Source organism: Globicephala melas, chromosome 21 (genome assembly GCF_963455315.2).
Source record: "Globicephala melas chromosome 21, mGloMel1.2, whole genome shotgun sequence".
In the NCBI taxonomy this organism is placed as follows: Eukaryota; Metazoa; Chordata; class Mammalia; order Artiodactyla; family Delphinidae; genus Globicephala; species Globicephala melas.
In genome coordinates this window covers 11,076,094-11,097,930 of record NC_083334.1, presented here as the reverse complement: position 1 = coordinate 11,097,930, position 21,837 = coordinate 11,076,094, and the positions used below count along the sequence as shown (strand labels likewise).

Here is a 21,837-nt window from a genome sequence, read left to right as displayed (position 1 = left end):
AGATCAGCTGTTAACCTTATGGGGATTCCCTTGTATGTTATTTGTTGCTCTTCCCTTCCTGCTTTTAATAATTTTTCTTTGTATCTAATTTTTGATAGTTTGATTAATATGTGTCTTGGCATGTTTCTCCTTGGATTTATCCTGTATGGGACTCTTCGTGCTTCTTGGATTTCACTGACTATTTCCTTTCTCATATTAGGGAAGTTTTCAACTATAATCTCTTCAAATATTTTCTCAGTCCCTTTCATTTTCTCTTCTTCTGGGACCCCTATAATTCGAATGTTGGTGCGTTTAATGTTTTCCCAGAGGTCTCTGAGACTGTCCTCAATTCTTTTCATTCTTTTTTCTTTATTCTGCTCTGCAGTAGTTATTTCCACTATTTTATCTTCCAGGTCACTTATCCGTTCTTCTGCTTCAGTTATTCTGCTATTGATTCCTTCTAGAGAATTTTTAATTTCATTTTTTGTGTTGGTCATCATTGTTTGTTTGCTCTTTAGTTCTTCTAGGTCCTTGTTAAATGTTTCCTATATTTTCTCCATTCTATTTCCAAGATTTTGGATCATCTTTACTATCATTACTCTAAATTCTTTTTCAGGTAGACAGCCTACTTCGTTTTCATTTGTTTGGTCTGGTGGGTTTTTACCTTGCTCCTTCATCTGCTGTCTGTTCTTCTGTCTTCACATTTTGCTTAACTTACTGTGTTTGGGGTCTCCTTTTTGCAGGCTGCAGGTTCATAGTTCCCGTTGTTTTTGGTATCTGCCCCTAGTGGCTAAGGTTAGTTCTGTGGGTTGTGTAGGCTTCCTGGTGGAGGGGACTAGTGCCTGTGTTCTGGTGCATGAGGCTGGATCTTGTCTTTCTGGTGGCCAGGACCACGTCCGGTGGTGTGTTTTGGGGTGTCTGTGAACTTAGTATGATTTTAGGCAGCCTCTCTGCTAATGGGTGGGGTTGTGTTCCTGTCTTGCTAGTTGTTTGGCATGAGGTGTCCAACACTGGGGCTTTCTGGTCGTTGAGTGGAACTGGATCTTAGTGTTGAGACGGAGATCTCTGCGAGAGCTCTCACCAATTGATATTACGTGAGGACAGGAGGTCCAGTGTCCTGAACTCGGCTCTCCCACCTCAGAGGCTGAGGCCCGACACCCGGCCGGAGCACCAAGACCCTCTCAGCCACACAGTGTAGACAACTGTGGTAGAAATCTGACTGGTATGTTGGATTTTTCTTGGCTGGGCGATTTATCCGTGCCAGGTTCCCTTTGTCAGAAACACAGCAAGCTAAAACGCTGAGACATCCGAGGTTTGTAGCGAAGATAGGGCCTATTTACAAGGCAGCCAAGGAGAAGACAGGAGAACAAAGTTCAAATCTCAATGCTTTTTTTTTTAACAAAATAATAACAGCCCTTTTAGCCCATGACACACAAAACTAATTTTTTCTTCGCTGAGCATTAAGTCGCACACACAAAATTAAATAGTTTGCCCCTACAGGAGTACGCGTGAGGTATCGCTGGCTCAGAAAAACAGTTACACGTGTATGAATTATACATGTGTTTTAGATGTTTATAAGGATCAACTTTCCAGAACATTTTAGTGAGAAGTCAGATCTACGGCACAGACATTCTGGTAGAGGAGACACCTTCTTACGTGTCTAATTATGTGATGAAACTATGACAATCTCAAAACATAAAGTGGTTTAGTAGTAGATCTGGACTGGTAAGATCTGTTTTAGGGGATGTGAAGGAAGGTGAGTTCATTAAGGACTTCAGCTTCAACTTATTAAACTGGCAAATTGATTTTTATTTTTTGTTTTAAACCTTAAGCACAATGATTTAGAATCATCCAGACTTTTCAAGTCTCCTCCTTCTGCTCTGAGTATTAATGTGATAAATGATCCAGGCTCTCCACCCATGGGTGTGTTAGGGCTTTATCGGGTTTAATATCTGAGTCAGATAATAAATATCTTTTCCCACTTAAACTCTGTACTTATTACTTAGATGCCCTTATGCATTTTTGAATAGTCATGTTGGGAAACATTTTCCATTAAACACCTACAGCCAAATGCCTGTCCTTCCTCAATGCTAAGGACTCTTCTACGACAGTGGAAACTGCCCTTTTGGTTGCTCTCCCTTTGCTCGGCCCCCATCTGGCTGCACCAGGAGTCAGACTCCAGCAAGGCTCTGACGTGGAAATGAATGACAGCTGGTCCCACTGAGGAAATTGTCGGTGTGAGTCTGACAGAACTGGGTTTGGACCCGGATTCTTACTTCATAGATTTGGGCAAAATATTTAATCTCTGTACGCCTCAGCTTCTCAATAATACCTGTTTGAGCACAGGAAAGAGTCGTAGGACAGGCTGGAGCTGGTGTAATCTTGGTGAAGGTGCTGCTGAGACACAAGAAGTGGTGAGTCGTGGTGGGTGGTGGAGGGGAGCCGGTGTGGACAGTGGGCGTGGATGGCGGGCGAGCTCTCTGTCTTCCAGGTGGAATCGTGTCAGGACCACGTTTCATCGCAAGGCCAGCCCTCTGTCATGTTGCTAAGGCAACTCATCATAATATTAGAGGGTTTTAAAAAATTATGATTCATGTTTTAGGAAAACCTACCCAGTCTGTTTCTTGTGACAACTTTTGATGAAAGGGTCTCAGTCGGGTGTGTAATGTGGAATCGTTTTCTGAGAGGCCTGGGCCACTGGGTCATGTACTTACGACGTGAGAGCATGCACAGCTTCTTAAAGCCTGTTTGTTTCAGAGTTCTGTTTCACTGCTGGAGTCTGTGCACACGGGGAAGGACAGGGTCTCATCGCTCTGCCTGTCTCTGTGCTCTGATCACTTCGGCTCCCTCCCATTAGGCTCTCCTCTTTTTCCTGGGGTACTTATTGTTTGGGGTTTTATGTTAGGGTTTTTCTGGTTTGGGATGTGCATTTCAAGGACTTATTCTTTATTCTCTTGGTTGCTGTTGGACTAGTAAAGAAGAATTGCATTCCCCCGAGCCAGCAGGACCCTGACTCAGGGATCCCAGCGTCTCCAGGAGGGAGGGTGCACACAGACAGGTGGACTCAGGGCAGGTGTGGTTTAACAGAAGGAGTCCTGTTAGCGACATCAAGGACAGGACTTGAGGGACAGGGCGAGATGAGCACTCTGACCGGGCCAGAGAGCCTCCCCAGAAGTCACTTTCTGAACAGACCTGAGTGTCTTCAGTTGTAGATTGGAGACACCACCACCTACGCCAAACAAGCCGTAGTGAATACATGCAATTACACCCATGCAACTTCTGATAGTGCCTGGTAGGCAGCTCAGTAAGAAGTAATCTGCTCTTAATCCCTCCTGCCTTCATTTTCCAGCGAATGCAACCAGCATATATAGACCTCTGTATGTCTATACATGTTCGTAAGGACAGATCTCCTTGAAGAACTAAAGACACTGTTTGTCCAGCCTGAGAACTTAAGGGCCAGTGGGAATAGTCAGACCCTGGTTTGATGGGACATTTCACCCCAGGAAAATGACTTTGAGTTGTAAAGTGATTCCTACAAAGTTTCATCATTAAGGTCTGAAAGTCTTCAACTCGAGAATAATTTTGACATGGAGTCCTTATTAGATAGGCATGCAGTTATGATAAATTGAAGTTAGTAGTTTGTATTAATTTAGGTTATTAGGCAACATGAGCAAATTAAAATACATTCTAACACAGGCAAATTTGGATGACATAGAGTTCAGGTTAATCCAGAGATTCAAGTACTGCATGTATTTTCAATTTCGCTGAATTATTTTCCACTGTGGTAGTTGTGTCAGCAAGGGCATAATCTTCAGGCAACTAATTCTGTTTCCCTTCTAGAGATATAAATGGCATTACTGTTAAGAATTCTGCAGTTTATTTATTGTTCCTATAACTTACTAGCTGGACTTTCTCTTCATTTCTTACATCTACCTCTGAAAGATTAGGGATCTCTTTTCTAAACACCTGCGAAATCCTTCCGGAGGTTATGAACAGAGACCATGCAGACAAGAGAGCCTCTGAGGTGATTTTCTCTGAATGAGATTTATTTGTGAACAGCTTGTGGCCTTTCATCGTTAAGAATTGTGACTCTGTTCGTTGATACCAACACTCGAGGTTAAAATGTGTGGCCAAGAAAAGAGAAGGAAAGATAATCTTTCATTTAATGACGGAAAACAAAGTACTTGAAGCTTTGACGCTTAAGACTGGAGATATAAAAAAAGTGCTGAGCTACTGCTCAACTATTTACCAATTCTTACATCCTTCACCTCTTAGGATTCCAGCATAAATCTGCATACAACGTGAGAACTTGTTTTTTTAGATTTGTGGCTCTGCGTGAATCTAGGATTTAAAAAAAAAAAAAAGAAAAAAAGAAAGAAAAGAAAACCAACCCACTAGCAAGAGCGTGGTTTCGGTACACGTAGCTGCTTCCAGAAGGATGGGTGTTATGTGGCTTTTCCATGTCTCCACGTTGGGGTGAGGTGGAGCCCGTGGGTTCAGGGATGGACTTCTCTTGGGCATTTGGTCTGATTTACTCACAAAGGGTCTCATTTTTGCCATTTTGCTGAAATTCCTCCTTTTGGGACTGAGATGCTGCGTCGCATGTAGGTTGTTGCTTGCTTTGTGCTGTGGGAAGAAGGCTGAATTCCCATTTGGACACGTGACGGTTAACTTTATGTGTCAGTTTGACTGGGAGGCCCCCGTAGCTGGTAAAACAGTGTTTCCGGGTGTGTCAGCGACGGTGTTTCCAGAGGAGGTTAGTGTCTGAATCTGTGGACGGAGTGAAGCACACCCACCCTTCCCAACGCGGGCAGCCGTTGAGGGCCCAGGTAGGTAGAGAAGGCGCGCCCTTCCTACCTGAGCTGAGACGTCCACCTTCTCCTGACCCTCCTGTTTCTCAGCCGCCAGACTCAGACCCAATTGCTCCACCGGCCGTCCTGGCTCTGCGCGCTGCAGATCGCGGGACTTCTCGGCCTCCCGAGAAGTCCCGCGATAATCACGCGAGAGCGCTCGTCATAATGAATCTCCTCTCGTCCGCATCCGTATCTGTATCCATCCTCTCTCGGTTCTGTTTCCCCGGGGAACCCAGGCTGACCGCCTGCCAGGGCCGGGCCGCGTGGCTGCAGTTGTCCAGAGAGTCGTGCAGCACAATCGGGCATTGAGTTCTGAGTTGCGAGCTAACCAATCAGTGCACGGGGATGTTCCGAGTGGCTGTTCATTTCCATTCGTGCAGCACCTCTCACGCCTCGGGTGGAGTTGCGACAACCCAGACATCGGTGTTGACGAAAGGAGGTGGCGTGGAGGAGGCAGGCGTGTTAGGGTTTGTTGAAGCCCAGGTTGTGGTGGTCACCAGGGGTGGACGTATCCTGGATGTGGTTGCCGGACTAGAGTCCCCCTCGGGCACCTCTGGGGGAAGTCGGTGCTGGTCTTAGACGTGGCCCAAGGCCGGGTCCTCGGAGCACAGGGTGGGACGCAGAGGTGCTCTGACGTGATGCAGGCAGATGACCTCACACCTCTGGGCCTGTTTCCCCAGTGAGAGTGCCTGCCTGTGTCTATACCCCACCCCACCTAGAAAAAAACCTAATAAAGCCGGCGTTCAGAGCTTGGAAAGTGTGAATCCAGCTCAGCGAAGCTCTGTCTGTCATCTGCGGGGCACGTACCAAGCAGTCCCTCCTTCTGAGAAGACACACGCAGACCCTGTTCCAGGGAGCAGTCAGGGGCCTCCACCACGGCCGCCGGTCTCTGTGCCCCGGCAGGACCTTGAACCCGTGAGTTGCCCAGGCCTCCCCCCCTCCTCCATCCCCGTCACATCCTTCACTGGAGAAGCCTGTCCCCGCTTTGGCCGTAGCGTCCCCAGGCTCCCAGGGGCTTCTTCCTGGCCTCTCCGAGCTGTGCCCTTGGGAGGCCTGCTGCATCCGCCAGGAGCCTGGCTTCTGGGGCTGCGTTCGCGAGCCAGGCCGTGCGGGCGCATCGCTGGGCTCTGGTGATTTCTGCGCCTCAGTCCCTCCCCCGTGAAGCGGGTCGCAGGCTGCAGGAGGATGGAGCGGGCAGGCTCATCGTGGTGGGGGCCCTGGAGTGGCCACGGTTCCTCACCCGCTGTGTCCTCTCCTCCTCCCACTCGGCCAAGGCAGGGACGGGCATCTTGTTCTGTCCAGGGTCGCAGAAAACACCAGAATAAGGTGACGCAGCCCATGGAAGGCATTTCAGGCAGCGGGAATAGAATGGGAAGGCGAGGAGGACCAAGAATGCAGCAACGACGTGAATTATTATTCTAATCGTTACCAATAGTATAAATCACACGTATTAAAATGCTGGTGATTGCAAGGAGCTTCTAGGCTCTGGGGTTCCAGGAAACCCTAGAGAAGATGTCCAGACAGCAAAGCAGTGATGCTGGGGAAGCTCGCTGAGCCGGGCAAGAGGATCTCAGGGACGCAGATCTGCACCTTGAGTTCCTTGTGACGGCTGTGTGAAATGTCCCAGGGGAGCCGAACCCCTGAATCGAGTCTGGGAATGTTCCAGGACAGACAGGAGGGTCACGTGTCTCCTGCGGCCCCAAAGCCAAGGACCACCGACCGGGGGGCGTGAAAGAGCAGAAACGTGCTGGCCCCAGCCTGGAGGCGGAAGTCGAGCGTGGTGTCAGCAGGGCAGGCTCCTTTCGGAGCCTCGAGGCACAGTCCGGCCATGCTCTCTCCCGGCCTCGGCGTGGCCGGCAGGCCCTGGAGGTCCCTGGATGCCTGTCCTTGGACTTGGGGCCCCATAAATCCACGATCACTGTGTCTCAAGATCCTTAATTAATTACATCTGTTTCCAAATAAGGTCACATTCTGAGGTTCCAGGTGGATGTAAGTTTGGGGACACAGTTCAACCCACTGGTGATGACATGCCTTCCCCACACATGATGCACCCTGTGTTCATCTCAGCTGTGACAGGCGCCTTCCTCCCTGAGCAGGGTCTGCGAGGTTCCCGTCAGGGCCTCCATAAGCCACCTGAGACCGGGCCAGAGGACACTCCTGGAAGCAGCCCAATGTGTGTCCTCAAGGCGAATCCCATGGGCCCCCTCCCTGTGATGTCACGCACCTTGAGTCCCCATCCATTTGGACCCGTTATGACTTTGTGTCCTGAATGCGGCATCGTGCATTATGTGTGGATTTCACGTTCTCGCTGCCACCGTCCTCGGCCCCCGTCCCCTAGGACTCGAGTGAACACCCAGCAGGACAGGCTTCTCCCCTTCAGCTGGCGCCCTGGCTGGGAATTTGTCAGATGAAAACTCGAGCCCATAGAAACACGCGGCGCCCCAGAGCCTCCGTGACTGACTCAAGTACTTTTCCAGTGGGTCCTGGCGTCGTTTAGTAAAGCCGACGTCCTCGGGCACTCACCAGGCTCAGCCGTGGTGAACGGGTCCGTGGGAAGCTGCCTCTCCCACGCGGGCATCTGGGTCACCGGGGTGGCGGCAGGGAAAGTTCAGAGGGTTTGTTATGAGAAGCTGCCTGGGCTCCTCTCTTACAATCTTCACGTGGTGACTCAGCTGCGGCCTCTTTCTCTTGTCCTGGAGCCTCACCGTCCCCTCTCCTTTGGGTACAGATGATGATGGGACAGAGGTGGATATAAATAGATCCCAGCTCCCTGGCTACTCCGGTGTTCCCATACAGAGGACCGAGGTTTGGTGGCAAGGCTGTCTGCACAGATGCCGGGGACCCAGCCTCCCGGACATCCCAGCTCTGCCTCCATCCTCCGACCGCGTGTCTTGGAGAGAGTACTGCAGGTGTGGGTGAAGCAGGCGTGGGGTCTCAGCTCTTTAAGGAACAGCGGCGCCAAGCCCCCCAACCTCCGCTGTGAGCAGAAAGCATTTCCGAGGTCCTCTGAGCGGGCTGCCTGACGAGGCAGGTGGAGGGGTCCTGTGGCCGAGGCCGGTGTGGCGCTCCCTGGCCGACCCCCACCTCCCGCCCAGAGGGGGCCCCTCCCCGGGAGGAGGAGTTGTCCGGAGCCCTCTGGGTGAAAGGCTTTCCTGGGCTGTAACTTTTCAGACCTCAGGGAGCCCTGCCGGGCAGTGTGCGCTGCCCCGGGTGGCGGGGCCTCCGCCCTGCCCACTCACTTTCCAGAGGCCGTGTCGTCAGTGCTGTGACACCCCCAGGAAGTTGCCCATTTATGGCTAAAATGATATCATCACAAGAGGTGGCTCCTGTCTAAATAGGGATCATTTGTGAAATGAGATTATAGACGTTTCTTTGAAAAAAACAGGACGCACAGGCACCTGCTTTCTGGAATCGATATCCCGGGGGCTCGGGCTGCGCCATAATGAAGGTGTCCACCCCCGTGGCTGATTCCATTACGAGCGGGGAGCCTCCCTTTCCTGCTCGTTGCTGGGCGGCCCCCGCATCCACATGGAGTCGACTCCAGATCCGTGTTTTCTATTATGCTTGAATATATGGGACATGCATCGCAATCCCATGCCCGCCACCCTGCTGCAGTGCACTTGTCTGGTGGAGCCCCGTGGCCGCCTGGTCCACGGCGCGACTGCCCGGCCTCGGATACACGCTGGGTGGCCTCTGGCCTTGCTCTCTCGCAGTGATTTTGAACCTTCCTCCCAGCGCACGTCCCCCTGTTTGCTGACAAGCCTCCTGCTCTTGGCATTTGGACGCTGCAGGCAGCACGGCGGGAGTCTTGCCTCGGTAAGTCCAGGATGACTCGTCTCTTACTTTCCCCGGCTCAGATGTACTTCCACTAGTGCGGTGGCAGCAGGCAGGCAGCCAGGAGCGATTAGCACCCGACTCGTTAGTCTCTGCGAGCAGCTTGCCCTCGGCACTTTGCACCAGGTTTTCTCACCGTCCTCCCTCCCACCGTACGTTGCTCTGCCTTTATAAGTAAAATACTCATCTCTCCATAGACGCGGTAGCCGCCGGGGAGCATCTTAATTGCTGTGGAGGGTTTGGGGGAGAGGACTGGCACGGCGGTCTAGAACGACACCGCTGTCATTCTGAGAAGACAAGTTCATTCTCCAATTAACCCTGATTCCGATAATCACTGAACGCCCGAGCGATGGGTAAGGCGAGAACTATTCTGGCTCTCTCTCCGTTCGTTAAAGCAAAGATGCAGCAGCTGGGCTGCTGGCTTCAGCATCCCTTCGGGAACGAGTAAGTCCAGGGACCTGCAGTTATTAAAACCCGTGTTTTTTATGCAAGCTGTGGGGAGAAGAGCCTGTGAAGACAGCTTCCTTTGTAATGCCTGCTGTAGCCAGAGCCTCCCTGCTCCCTGCAGCTGCATTAAATAGGATGAAAGAAAAGGGGGAAGATCTTTGAGATGCTGGGAAGCGCTGCCTTGTGTTTATGCCATGAAAGCCGTAAACCCCTTCAGAAGCAGGAGGTTTCGGTGTGTGGTGCCGACCGAGCGGCCGTCCTCTGCCCTGGCAGAGGTGGCGGTGCTGGGCTGTGAAGGGAATCGCTGGGGCTTCAGAGCGACATGCTTTGCTGAGGGTCCCCGCGAGCCGGGTCCCTGGAGGGCAGTGGGCAGGGGCATGGTGGCAGGTGCCCGGCGAGCCTTGAGCAGTGAGCTGAGGGTGTTTCTTCTTGTGCTTCTTGCCCAGCTCTGCTGACATTTTTGGTTCGCTTTACCTTGTGCAGAAACATGCCCCCCTCTAAGTAGTAGCAGCGCCTCTTCCTAACGGGGGTGGCTGTCGATTAGGGAGGTTATTATCCACTCAGGCATCTAGCGATCTGGTTTTACAAGTTCCTGCTATCAACGGCCAAGATGCCTTCTATGTAGATGTTACACTCTGTGCAGAAGCCGGCACGTCCAATAAGAAGCAGTTACTGGTTTGCCCATATTTAGATGCATATTGACTGTTCCATTCATAATTTTGTCCCCAGAGCTCAGGTGCATTTCCACGCACAGGCTCCGTGTCACCATGGAGTGTTTTGTGGCCTTTAGCTCATCCAGGAAGCAGAACGAGTCAGTGGACTTTCTCTGGCTTGTGAATCATGGTTTTTTCTCAGCAACAAGTGCTGGCTCAGGATCACTGATCACGAATGTCACTCATGGAAGCGGGGCCCTACACGGTCCCCAGAGGGGCAGTTAGGGAGCAGGCGCCTTGGTGGGATTCGGGGCCATGCAGAGAGTTTGATTTAGACCAACTGCATGTGTGGGGAGGTCTGGGCACAGGTGTGAGCAGACGCCCACCCGGAGAGCAGGTGACATCAGCCTGGGTTTGCAGCACTAATTCAACAATAAGTGTTGGCGAGTAATGAGTATCGCATATATTTTTTAGCAACTCATTTCAATCTGTTTATGGCCAGAACAATAACGAATGGCTTCAGAATAAGTCTGTATAGTAACACTGTTCAACTTGGAAAACTGTAACTGCAAGATGCATACCCAGTTCTTTGAATGTGACAGACAGCAGACCTTCTACAATCAAACCAGAGATGCCCTCGGAGGCTGGTGTGCGTTTGGCGGGTAAACGCTAGCTCTCTGCTCTGGTTTGATCAAACCGGCATTAGTAACTTCAAAGCGCTTTTTTGTTTTCTAAAGCAACATCGCTTTTATTTAAATACTGTTTAATTTGATAGCTTCTTTTTTCTAAACGAGCGAGTTTTTACAGTAGCGGATCAGACTGACATCCTCTAAAAAATACAGACTCAACGCAGGCTGAATGGGGACTGTCCACACGCTGGGCTCTGCCTGGTACGAGGAGCGTTTGAGACTGTTTCCTTTCTCCTTTGAGTCCACTGCATGCTGCACTGACCTCAGTGCTGATTAGGAAGAGGAAAATGACCACACACACACACACACACACGCACACACTTGCCTTGTAACACACACATACACACCCCTGCCCCATCACACACACACACCCCTGCCCCATCACACACACACACACACACACACACACACACACACACACACACACACACACACACACACACACACACACACACACACACACACACACCCTCCCCTGGTTTAGCAGAGACCCTTTTAAGGAGGCAGAGGCCGAGTGCATGCGCTCAGGGCCCTCGTCATGGGAGGCACAGGAAGGGCGTCTGACGGCCGCTGTGCATGTACAGCCTCCTCGGAGCGTGGGTCTCCAGATGGGACCAGACACCCCCGCTCTGTGTGCTTGTAACCCGGTGCACAACGTGTGCGGTTTATTTCTGAACACACACACCCCCCCCCCACGCTCGTTGTGACGGCCTTCATCCCCATTTGAACACAAATCCCCCTCCAGGCGACTGTGCACAGGGGACCCACACTGGGAGGCTGGTGTCTCAACTCTGACTCGGTACGTTATTTTCAAAGACATAGCAACTGCTAGAAATTTGATCATCAGGTCCTTATTTTATTCTTGACTGTTTCCCGATAATAACTGGTAGTAAAATTAGCATTCTTCCTCTGACTGGCATCAGGGGGAAAAAGTCAGAACATTTCTATTTAGAGAAGAGTTATTGTGAAACTGCTTTTCCTGTCCACACGTACTTGTGAAAAATGTGCCGCGTTCAGCGGGGCCCGAAAGTGACGTATTTGGGTGGGACTCTTTCGTTTCCGTCACGTATCACACAGCACCAAGGGTTTGGCTTCTAAATCTGGTGGGTGAGGAGTGGGGCTTCTGGAAAGTGAGCTGCTGACCCTCAGGCGGCTCCTCTCACTGAAGACAGAGACTCAGCAGAGGCCGGCGTCTGCCTCTCCCACGGGGTCGGGAGGGGTCTGATTCCCCTTCTCTTCACTGGGTCCTTAGGACATACCTTAGGGTCCCTACAGCCCTGGGGCCTGCGTCTCTGCTTCTCCCGTCTACGTGTGTGGTTGCGTAGTGGGCAGCTCACGGACAGAGGATCTGAATCGCTAATGTCCCCAGAGAGTCCCATAGGCCGGTCCATCTGGAGAGCTGGACCCAGAGGCCCCGGAGGGCCTTCCCGAGCTGCTGGGCTTCGTGGGCTGTCACTCACCTCCTCAGCCAGTGAGAGGGGCAAGGGCACCCTCCCCAGGTCATGCCCCAGAGGCCCCAAGGGACAGTGGCCTCTGGGGTGTCAGCGCAGCTGTGCTCACAGGGACCCCTCGTGAGGGTGGAGGTTACAGGACACGCACCCTCCCGCGCCCTCCGTCTCCTTGGGCTGCATACATGGCATGTTTGGTCGCCGCAGCCAGGAAGGCTGGCTCAGCTGGTCTGGGTCACTTGTCACCCGACAGGTCCCGGCTGGACCTGGATGAGCTGTGTCCCGGTCATCACTCGGAAAGCCCGTGGGGCCTGCAGGCTTGCTCTGTTCCACGCCACGGGCGCCATCCTTCTGCGTCAGGCCCAGGCCCTGCTGCCTCCCTGCACTGCCATTTCCTGTGGTTCGGTTGCTAAGCTAGGACATGCATCTACCTCCATCTGAGGAAGACTGGACGGCTCTGACCTGGACCTCACCCCGTCCGGCTCTAGGGCAGACCCCCGGGGCCTGCGGGGATGGAGAGGGGAGGGCTGATCCCGGGTCCTGTGGGGATGGAGGGGGGAGGGCTGACCCTCGGGTCCTGTGGGGATGGAGGGGGGAGGGCTGACCCCAAGTCCTGTGGGGATGGAGGGGGGAGGGCTGACCCTCGGGTCCTGTGGGGATGGAGGGGGGAGGGCTGACCCCCGGGTCCTGTGGGGATGGAGGGGGGAGGGCCGACCCTCGGGTCCCGTGGGGATGGAGGGGGGAGGGCTGACCCCAAGTCCTGTGGGGATGGAGGGGGGAGGGCTGACCCCCGGTCCTGTGGGGATGGAGGGGGGAGGGCTGACCCTCGGGTCCTGTGGGGATGGAGGGGGGAGGGCCGACCCTCGGGTCCTGTGGGGATGGAGGGGGGAGGGCCGACCTCGGGTCCTGCGGGGATGAAGGGGGGAGGGCTGCACAGCTCTCCTGGGACCCGATTCAGCAAAACCTTGGCCTTGGGGCATCCGAGGGGAGGCCACCGTGCAGATGTTCCATTACACACACCTCTTGCAAAATACAGGCATCCTGCTGCCCTTCAGTCGCCTCTTTCTGTGCCCGACTTTCCAGTTTCCTCATCCCTCCTGGTTTTCACTCACTCTAGTTTCTAAAATTCATCTCTCTTTAAAGCATTTGTGGTAGCGTCCAACTCACGGGGACCGTCTGGGCACGCAGCTTCCAGGTGTATGTGTGCGTGCGTGTGGTTTAGATTTATTTTTATTTAATTTACTTTTCATATATGTGTGTGTGTGTGTATGTGTGTGGGTGAAATGAATATCCTCTATCACCCACTTATTGACTCAAAGAAGGAATTCTTCAAGGACGCAGTGTGCATGTCTGGTGAGGTTCTAGGAGCCCCGTGCGTGTGGACGTGGGGGTGGCGCGGACCTGGCCTGGAGCTGCATCTCTGTCCGGGGGGGTGGGGCTCTCGGAGCAGGGCTGGTGGGCAGGTGAGTGTCAAGAGCAGGACGTTAGGGACATGGGGGTGGGGGCCCCATCACGCGTTTGCCTGCCCTTCCTCCGCCTGCTTCCGCTTCCGTCCTGACCGCTAGAGGTTGTGCTGTAATTCGCGTAAGAAAAGAGCTTCCGCCCGTTAGTGCCTCACCTGTGTGGTTCATCACTGTCGCGCTGAGTGTCTCGTGAGTGTGCACTCGATCTGTTGAAATCTTCCCGTCCTCAAACATAAGGATATTCTTGAAAACCTGGATGCTGCCCACGTGCTGACTTGGAAGTTTTCCCTGCTGACTAGATTGTGATGATTTCCGAGGGAAGCCGCTGTCACCATATTCACTTAATCAGGGAGTTCCCATGTGACACGTTGTGATTTTTAATTGAAACCCACTAATTATCTCCCCACTGCACCTCTGCCCTGATGTCACCGGGATCGTTAAGAAAGACACTTCCTTTACTGAAAGAGGAAAGGTCCGCCCTGATGCCCACCCCTGGGCATGGTTGGGAGGCGAGTGGGTCTTCCACCTTCCAAAACGATTCTTGAATAGAAACCCCACAAAAACATCTGAGGTCGTTTTCTCTCCTGCCTTTGGAGTGCATCAGTTCACATTCCCTTTGTAAATTTACCATAAATACTAAAGTTTTAAAATATAGCAAAAACAGCCATTAAATAGCCCGGAACTAGGAAGTTTTGTAGCTGGAACCAGGGAGAAATAGCCACTGAGAGTGTCCTTCTCTCTAATGGCCATGGAGCGTATCAGACCTTTGTCTGTAGAAATTTCTATAATAAAAATATTTGTATATCAGTGTTAAACTTATAGATGGGCATGTGTAACTCAGCAAAGAATGAAAACCAGCCTGTGTGCTCAGAATTTTAAACATGACACAACTGGCCCCAAATAAATAACGTATATTATTACCCTCACTTTTCAAAAGATATTTTTGTTTGTTTTCTGGTGAGAGAAACTGCCTTAGTGTCTTAATTCCTGTGGCCACGGGTGTTAAACTTTGGGGAAAGGGAAAGAGGTGTCCCCACCACTCATCTTTCCCATAATCAGACGATTAAGATATGGGGTGACTTTTGAGACGTCATCTGATCTATCCTTTGGGGCTGTATAAACCCAATGCAGTTCTACCCAAGAAAATTCAACACCACTTAGCAAAGGGACCACCAGCATCCAGTGGACACTGGTCCCACCAGCAGGGTCCTGCCTGAACTCAGCACGGCAGGGCCGTGCTCGGTCCCAGCGACTGGACGGGTGTGCGATACCGAAGGCTTCGGAGCAGTTGGGTGAGCGCTGACCACACAGGCCACGGCTCCCACGACAGCCAGGTCAGGTGAACCCTCCTCCCACCTCTGATGGTGCCTCAGGCCTGAGAGAAGTCAGGTCATCCTTGAGGATGAGACCCAGGGGTCAGGAGGGCTGGTTTCTGCAGAGGCTGTGCTTCCTCGCTGGGCCCGGAAGACGATAGTCCAGGGATTGATTTGAGGACACCTCCTGTCTGTCTCCCTCCCTCCTTCCTTCCTTCCTCTTCCCCTTCCCCTTCCCCTCCCCCTCTGTCTCTCTCTCCCCCTCTTGGTTTTTTATATCCAGGGAAGGTCCTGTTTGGGCCAAGTGGAAAGCTCTTCCTTTTCTAACAAGTGGGGCTGTGCAAAGCTTTGGGGGTGTCTTGCGCCCGGCTTACCCGTCAAGCTGCCTTTTAAAGGTGGACTCTGCGTCCGTACTCGTGGGAGGGGAGCCTCCAGACGGATGGTTCGAGGGCAGAACCAGGTGTCGACGGGCGGACGCGTGCACAGCGACCTGCACGTGTCCCTGCCCAGTCCTCTCCTCAGTGGGGAGGGGACAGGAGCCATTTAAACACCAGAAGCTCTGCGCACAGACCGAGTGCAAGGATAGCAGTAGATGCAGGTGCACTGCGGCCGTGGTCTGCGGCCTTTGCACGTGAAGTCGGTCACCGGGCACAGAGCTTCCCTCCAGTCAGGCGCTGTGCAGGCAGCGCCCGTGGCTCTGGACGGTCTGTGTCAAAGTAGCCGGGACCAGAGTCTGGATCGAGTGCTCAACGTGACCTCATCCACAGAGAGTGGTTTGAGGACAGATGTGAAGTGTGCCTTTCAGAGAGAAAAAGTGATTCCTATAAATAGCGAGTGATAGAAGAGGTGTTTAAGAAAAGAGTTCTCTTGAAAACCTTCAAGTGGATAGAAAGGCTGGGCCTGCGTCCTGGTCCTTCTGTAGATGGAGGGGGTGGGCCGCCTTGAGGGGGGCTGGGTGTCCCTGTTCCCCAGCACCGCCCCCCGGCTCCTGTCCTGGCTCCACCGTCTCCCGTTTTGAAATGGGACCGATCCTGGATTCCCACCCTTCTCGGCTCCCTCCACTCGCGGGCTCCCCGGAGGATTTTCCCCTAGTTCAGAACATCCATTTGTCTAGAATAATATTAATAGTGAAGAAAGAACAGCCGCTAGAGCCATCCTTGTAAAATTACTAGACTTTAAGAGCAGTTGTAGGTTTACAGAAAGATGGGGCACAAAGTACCCCCCTCCACCACAGGAACCTCCCCTTATTTTAACACCTTGCATTGTGGTTGCGTTTGTTACAATGGATGAACCAGTACTGGCATATGATTATTGACTAAAGTCCATAGTTTACTTAAGGATGCACTCTCTGTGTTGTCCATTCTGTGGGTTTGGACAAAAGTATAGTGACTTATATCCATCATTGTAATAGCAAGCAGAGTAGCTTCACTGCCTTAAAAATCCTCCATGTTCTGTCTGTTCACCCCACCCTCCCCGCACCCCCTGGCAACCACTGATCTTTTTACCGTCTCCATAGTTCTGCCTTTTCCAGAATGTCATACAGTTGGAATCATACACTCTGTAGCCTTTTCAGATTGGCTTCTTTCATGTAGTTATAAGGTTCTTCCACGTCTTTTCATGGCTTGATAGCTCCTTTCTTTTTAGCTGAATAATATTCCGTTGTCTGAATGGACCACAGTGTATTTACCCACACACCTACTTACCCACACACCTACTCAGGAGCATTTTGATGCCTTCCAAGTTTTGACAATTGTGAATAAAGCTGCTATAAACATTTGAGTGCAGGTTTTTATGTGGACATAAGTTTTCAGCTCATTTGGGTGAACACCAAGGAGTGTGATGGCTGGGCTGTATGGTAAGAGTGTCTAGCTTTGCAAGAAGTTGCCGGGCTGTGTCCCAGAGCGGCTGTATGTATGATGTTGGCATCTCTTCATGTGCTTATTTGCTGTCTGTATACATTCTTTGGTGAGGTGTCTGTTCAAGTCTTTTGCACATTGTTGATTGGGCTGTTTATTTCTCATTGAGTTTAAGAATTCTTTGTGTACCTGTTGTCTTTTATCCGATATGTGCTTCGCAGGTAATTTTTCTCAGTCTGACTTGCCTTTTCATTCTTAAGCACTCTTTTAATATACGGTAAACATATATGTATACATATGGGCACATAGGTGTATCTTTTTAAGTAACGTATCTCTCCTGAAGTAGTAATGCTTTCATTTCTCCTGGATTTTTTTGTTGAGACTGTTTCAACGAAATTTTAAATCGGTTTAGCAGCAGTTGTTTACGGTCTGCTGACTAGCAGATGGTGAGCTGAGCGCTCTTTTCACCTCTCCTTGCTACCTTACTCTGTCTTTTGCAGCTTTACTCCTATAGCTAGGTTCCCCAGCAAGGGTGTGGGTTCTATAGTCATGCATTTGTTTTATGAACATGTACTGACTGTGAACCACGAATAGGAAGGCTCGTAGGATCTGGAGGTACAGAGACAATTAAAACATGATTCATATATTGAATGAGATTATAATCCAGTTGGGAAGATGGTCACCGGCAGAAATAGCATCAACACAGGGCAGACGAGACAGCTTTCCTGAGAAGTCGTGGACACAGTGCCATGGGGACCTCGGATAAGAAGTCGGTTTAATTTGCGTTTGAAGGATCAGTGACAGCTTTACAGAGGGAGTAGGTTTGGATTGGACTTTGGAGTGCAGCTGGGATGTTTATACCAGAACGGGAAGAAGTCATTTCCAGCCGACAGACAGTGGGGCAGCGTCTGGCAGCTGCCGGGTGTCATGAAGGGCTGGGATGTGGTTAAGGGGACGGTTGGACACGTGCTCAAATGCCTGTCATCTCTAACCGCCCCCTCACGTGGTCTGCATCATCCTTCCCGGTGTGTTGCTAGTGTTGTGACGCTGTGACGGTCCCGGTTCTATAGACGGGCGAACGGGGCCGGTGGGAGACAGAGCCTGGGTGAGAACCTGCATCTTGGACTTGAGTGTGGGGAGGGCCTGACCCCGAGTGGCCCGCGGGTTTCCGTGTGGGCTGGCGCTAGGAGGCAGCATGTGTGTACCTCCACCTTAGAACTTTTTGTGGCTTTCTCTCCCGCTGAATGCCGAGCTTGCTGTCAGGCACAGAGTGGGCAGGGCCTCCTTCCTCTGGGGCTGGTCTCCTCCGCCCTGGTGGAGCCTGGGGGCCTCGTGCAAGGTGTGCGTTGTGAAGGTAACTGGTCATGCCTGGGAAGGCAGCCTCTGCTCTCAGGCTTGAGCAGAGTGCGGTCAATAGTAAGGAAGTCAACTTGTTTTGTTACAAAGGAGAGGGGCTGGGGGACAGAGAGAGACAGAGAGACAAGGAGAGAGAGACGGAGAGTCAGAGAGAGACAGACAGGGAGAGAGGCAGAGAGGGAGAGAGAGATGGAGAGTCAGAGAGAGACAGAGAGGGAGAGAGACAGAGAAGGAGAGACAAGGAGAGATGGAGAGTCAGAGAGGGAGAGAGACAGGGAGAGAGACAGAGGGAGAGAGAGACAGAGAGGGAGAGAGAGATGGAGAGTCAGAGAGAGACAGAGAGGGAGAGAGACAAGGAGAGAGACAGAGAGGGAGAGTCAGAGAGGGAGAGAGACAGGGAGAGAGACAGAGAGGGAGAGACAAGGAGAGATGGAGAGTCAGAGAGAGAGAGAGACAGAGGGGGAGAGAGACAGAGAGGGAGAGAGAGATGGAGAGTCAGAGAGAGACAGACAAGGAGAGAGACACAGAGGGAGAGACAAGGAGAGATGGAGAGTCAGAGAGGGAGAGAGACAGGGAGAGAGACAGAGAGGAAGAGAGACAGAGAAGGAGAGAGACAGAAAGACAGAGAGACAAGGAGAGAGAGACGGAGAGTCAGATAGAGACAGAGAGGGAGAGAGACAGAGAGGAAGAGAGAGATGGGGAGTCAGAGAGACACAGAGAGGGAGAGAGACAGAGACAGAGAGACAAGGAGAGATGGAGAGTCAGAGAGGGAGAGAGACAGGGAGAGAGACAGAGAGGGAGAGAGACAGAGGGAGAGACAGAGAGTCAGAGAGAGACAGAGAGGGAGAGAGACAGAGAAGGAGAGAGACAGAAAGGCAGAGAGACAAGGAGAGAAAGATGGAACGTCAGAGAGAGACAGAGAGGGAGAGAGACAAGGAGAGAGACAGAGAGGGAGAGAGACAGAGAGGGAGAGAGAGACACAGAGGGAGAGAGACAAGGAGAGAGAGATGGAGAGTCAGAGAGAGACAGAGGGGGAGAGAGACAAGGAGAGAGACAGAGAGGGAGAGGGAGAGAGACAGAGAGGGAGAGAGACAGGGAGAGACAGACACAGAGAGGGAGAGAGACAGAGAGGGGGAGTGCGCGCCCATTGAGCTCTGTCCGTGGTGCTGAGTGCCCCGTGGCTCAGCTGAGGTCCCGACGCACATGCTTGATCTTGCCCCTCTAAGTGGTCACAAAGGAACCAGGAACCAGTTTCCTCAGCCCCAGTTATGAGTCACAGATGTTCATATTATCAAGTTAAAAAAAAAAACCTCATCAGTGGTAAGTCCATACTAGGTCACATCCACTTACATGGCGCTCTGAGGAGTTGTCCTTTTGACTCCGTTGTACTGGAAATGGATTGTGTTAAACGTTGCTTTAAGAGGGTAAAATAGTGCCTGGAATTCTATACGTAGATCCAGAATGTTTTTGAACATGGAGAAGCCATGGAGATCTTGATAGTTTAACAATACGAAATTATATGTATATTACCTCATTTGCATACACAGGTATTATGTTTGGTATACTAAAATTTAAAATAAGGCTTTATTCTGGAGATGATTGCAAAATCGAATTAAATTTGCATCACACATTGTTCCACTTTTTTAAACAACTGGATAATAACGTTTAAACCTGCTGCATTTCTTAATGTTTGCTAGTTCCTGAAATAATAATAATAGTAACAGCCAGAGTAGTAATAATAACAGTAACATCTACCTCCTAGAGTTTAGGTGACATTAAAATGCTAACCCACATGTACCCCTAACAGGTTCCCGCACATGGATCATGCAGAGCTGTTGCTATTGTTGTTACTAAATGTCTGATTAGTAATGGGCTAACTAAGATATTTTAGGAGAAACGTATCAACAGTGTGTTTCTTTTCTTTCTGGTTCAGTTCTGCTCTTTCATGGTTGGTTGAGTCTTCCCTGGGTGCAGGTCGCCCCCTGAACTAGGAACTTGGTAAAACTGGAAACACTGTCACGTGTTCTGAACTTCACGTCATCTGCAGTGTCAGAGAGAGGAGGCAAAATGTTCCCATCTCTGCAGCAGTGAGTGGCTTCTGAGCTGATGCTGGTGTCTCCCTGGTCTTTTCAGCCCTAATCAGGGTGACGTGAAAATGTCCCCTAACCTCTGGGTTGAATCAGAAGAGGAATGCCCCAAAGGAAGGAGGAGAAGGGAGACCTTCTTTCTTCTGTGAAAGGTCAGGGCTCCCTGCAGGCAGAGATGTGAGTCCCCTTCCTCTACATGGGACGGTGCCTGCTGTTGACATAGACATCTTCCTGATACTTTTTATTTTAATCTTTTGGAGACAGAACTCAAGTAGCAGGTTGCTAACTATACTTAAAGTATGTTGTGTTGATAATTCAAAAACAATTTCATGGACTTTTTGCAAAAAAACAAAAACATTTTTCAGACTATTTTTTCCTTTCCTTATTTGACTCTTTTTGGTTTTTGCATTCCTACATACTCTCTGTGTTTTTTAAATACTGTGTTTGGAGGGTAATCGTAGTGTCCGGCTCTGGTTAAGGGTGGGAACAGCAAATCTGGGGTACCAGTGGAGGAGATATTGCATCCGCTCGGAGGGCGCCGTAGCTCTCAGAGGTAGCCTAATAGCACACTCCCGGACGATTCAACTCAGAAGGAGAAGCACGTGTGCAGCACACTTGCCAAGGAATCCACATTTGGTACAAGCCGGGCTCGGCACAGCTGTGCCCCCATCCGTGGGCTGTCTCCTAGAGAAAGATCAGAGTGGCTTGTCTGAGGGCTGCCAGGTAACCAGTGGTATTCCTCATGTGAGAGGCGCCTGTGCGCTCTTTCCTTTCTGTAAGATTTTATCTGGACTACAAAACCTGGTAGGAACCAAGTGGCACTCCGTGGAGATCATCAGTGGTGACTAATTTGACCTGGGAAAAGGAGAACTCAAAACAGGCTCTTCCTGAAACCGTTTAAAATCAAGACGGGGTAAGTGAATTCAGGTATTATTTCCTAGTCTTAGGCATTTAAAACTTTAAAAATAAAACTTCTTCTTAAAAGGGTCTATTATGGGCTTATAAATAAATTATATCGAAATGTACCTCTCAAAATACCTGTCGAAATTCATAGAAAAGGAAGAGGAAGAATGTCGGCTACAGTTGATCTTAGTTATGAGGTTTCACTCCTGGTTTACTGTGGTCAAGGCGACAAGAAATGTGGTCAATTATAGAAAACTCTTCCTCAAATGAGGCAGAGGAGGATGTGAAATTTTAAAAGGAGTTTTCCGCAGAGGACACTGGGGACTGGACTCCAGTCCCCCCCGCTATCTGCTCACACCCGTTCCCCCCCAGTGACCCCGAGACATGGCCTCTGCTTTCAGTGATGAGTCTTCTCAGCCTCTTTATTTCTGATTTATTTGATTCTTTATTTCTTATTTGATTTTTGCAAACACCAGCTATTATGGGGGATTTTGAAGTTGATTTTGCTCTTTTATGAAGTTTAAGCTTATATTGACTTTGTTACCCAAATTTATATTCTAAATTTTTTTAAATTAATTAATTAATTAATTTTTTATTTTTGGCTGTGTTGAGTCTTCGTTTCTGTGCGAGGGCTTTCTCTGGTTGTGGCAAGCGGGGGCCACTCTTCGTCGCGGTGCGCGGGCCTCTCACTATCGTGGCCTCTCTTGTTGCGGAGCACAGGCTCCAGACGGGCAGGCTCAGTAGTTGTGGCTCACGGGCCTAGTTGCTCCGCGGCATGTGGGATCTTCCCGGACCAGGGCTTGAACCCGTGTGTCCCCTGCATTGGCAGGCAGATTTTTAACCCCTGCGCCACCAGGGAAGCCCATATTCTAAATATTTTATATTGAGCTCAGTCATTCCATAAAGTATACATACATTAATGTTCTATGAATATTTTAAGTATGAATTTAGAAATG

General features: G+C 50.8%; 1 protein-coding gene across 5 annotated transcripts in view; it reads left to right on the top strand.

Annotated features, from left to right (window-relative positions):
* The window catches only part of DLGAP2 (DLG associated protein 2), a 717,919-nt gene that overhangs the window by 258,723 nt on the left and 437,359 nt on the right, over window positions 1-21,837 (top strand). Inside the window, exon 1 of one of the 5 annotated variants that reach the window (XM_060291521.1) lies at window positions 8,450-8,648. The exons of the other annotated variants lie outside the window; for them this stretch is intronic. The gene's annotated coding sequence lies outside the window, so the exon portion shown is untranslated. Of the gene's footprint in view, window positions 1-8,449; window positions 8,649-21,837 lie in introns of those variants that run through there. 5 annotated transcript variants of the gene reach the window in all.